Source organism: Ictidomys tridecemlineatus, chromosome 2 (genome assembly GCF_052094955.1).
Source record: "Ictidomys tridecemlineatus isolate mIctTri1 chromosome 2, mIctTri1.hap1, whole genome shotgun sequence".
NCBI classification, from domain to species: Eukaryota; Metazoa; Chordata; class Mammalia; order Rodentia; family Sciuridae; genus Ictidomys; species Ictidomys tridecemlineatus.
Window position 1 is genome coordinate 122520722 of NC_135478.1, and position 2524 is coordinate 122523245.

The following is a 2524-nucleotide window of genomic DNA, read 5'->3' on the forward strand; positions in this document are numbered from 1 at the left end:
CCTGGTGCCATCTATAATATTTTAGTTTAAAAAAGAGGAGTGTATTCATGTATAATTTATGTTACATGGATATAAATATTGAATGATATATACAAGTATTGCACTATTTATGAAAGGCTAGAGGTGGAGAAAAATAGAGGTCATTCCCCTGTGGAGGGGGTGCAGGGAACAAATGAATGAGGTGCTCCTGATACAGGTCATAATACAGAGACATGATTCAGAATCTCTCCTGGTAAGGGGTTTCAACTAGAGCATTGCTGGTCATTTCATTCATCCCTCATTTTCATCACCGAGAAATTAATTTCCAAGTGAAGGAGAAAGTTACTTTAGGTCCTGCTAAATGTAAGTAGCAAGATTGGTTGTCATGTGAAAAAGAGAGGAATGATATAGGCAGGGATGTAATGTAGTTCATTTCACCACAAGTCTTTTTTGAGCACTTACTATGTGTCAGTTACAAAGACAAAAATGGCATAAGCCTTGATTCAAGGTGCCTTTTTCTACTAAGAGAAAAATCCATACAATGAAATTTTCAATATTAATGTGATGTTTGGGGATAGAGATGCACAGTGTTTTTTTTTAATTTTACTGATTTTAAAAAAATGATAGCTGAATGCATTACAATTCTTATTACACATAGACAGCACAATTTTTCTTATCTCTGGTTGTATATAAAGTATGTTGACACCAATTTTTGTCTTCATATATGTACTTTGGATAATGATGTCTATCATATTCCACCATCCTTGCTAACCCCCTACCCCCTCCGTTTCCCTCCCACCACTCTTCCCTATCTAGAGTTTGTCTATTCCTTTTCCATGCTCCCCCTCCCTACCCAACTATGAATCAGCCTCCTTATATCAGAGAAAACATTTGGCATTTGTTTTTTTGGGGGGGTTGGTTAACTTCACTTAGCATTATCTTCTTCAATGCCATCCATTTACCTGCAAATGCCATGATTTTATTCTCTTTTATTTCGAGTAAAATTCCATTGTGTATATATGCCACATTTTTTTTATTCATTCATCTACTGAAGGGCTTTTAGGTTGGTTCCATAGTTTAGATATTGTGAATTGTGCTGCTATAAATATTGATGTGGCTGTGTCCCTCTAATACACTGATTTTAAGTCCTTTGGGTATAGTCCGAGGAGAGGGATAGCTGGGTCAAATGGTGGTTCCATTCCCAGATTTCCAAGGAATCTCCATACTGCTTTCCATTTTGGCTGCACCAATTTGCAGTCCCACCAGCAATGTATGAGTGTACCTTTTCCCCCTACTTCCTCACCAACACTTATTGTTGTTTGTCTTCATAATACCTGCTGTTCTGACTGGAGTGAGATGATATCTTAGAGTAGTTTTGATTTGCATTTCTCTAATTGCTAGAGATGATGAACATTTTTTCATGTATTTGTTGATTGATTCTATATCCTCTTCTGAGAAGTGTCTGTTCAGGTCCCTGGCCCATTTATTGATTGGGTTATTTGCACAGTGTGATATGAGAGATTTGAAAATGGGCACTTAACCCAACCTAGGGGTCCAGAGGTGGCTTACTGAAGAAGACGAAATCCATGCTAGGCCTTGGTAGATGAGTGAGAGCTGGATCAGTTAGCGAAGATGGTAAGAGTGGTGCAGACAGTGGTAAGTTAGGTGGTGTGAAGCAGCTCAGCAGTGTGTGAAGTGAGGCCATGCCAAGAAACTTGGGCATTGTTTCTGTGGGTAGTGCAGTTGGAAGGAGATGAGGAATGACATATTCCATGAGGAATGACATAAAGTCAGTATTTCTTAGGCTTTGTGATGAACAGCAATGGGAAGTAGGGGCTTAGTTATATAATACTAGGCCTGGTGAGGGTGGAATTCTTTTCAAATGAACAAAGGTAAACCAAGGAGGTTTTTGACTCAATATGAGTTAAAGAGGACCATCTGGAAAAACCAACATGTGTGTCCTGGAAACTCTTTAATGACTTCAAATTCAGAGTTTTAAAAAAAATGGTATGTATCATCAAAGAAAATAGAAAGACAGCAGAAATAAGCTGTCAGCTCTTGAGGGAGCTTTGTTCCAATGAAGTTGCCAGTGTTGAGCACAGATCCTGGCACATGGTAAGTGTATAGAAATATTTGTAGGGAAATGAATAAAAAACAATTTCCCAATGGCAAGAACTGAAAACATAATTTTAGCCTGGATCAGTCCTGAATATGGTGGAAAATACAAAAAAGGAACAAAATGGATATTTGAAGTTATTTTTGGAAAACAAAGAATTGCTATTTGTGGATGGGTATTGAAAGATAACAACCTCAAGTCAACACCACCCCTGGTTTTGAATTGAAAATAAGAGACTGATGGAATATGATGGAATGGAGTTAGGTGGAGTGAAGGGATTGTATGTACTTGTTTATTAGGTCTTAATGGATAAACTCTGTAAGGCATAGATTTTTAATTTACTGATGGAAAGGAGCCCGAAATGGATTTTTTTTAAATTTTTTTTATTCCATGTCCACAACAGGCTCTATCACCAGGGGATATGTGGAG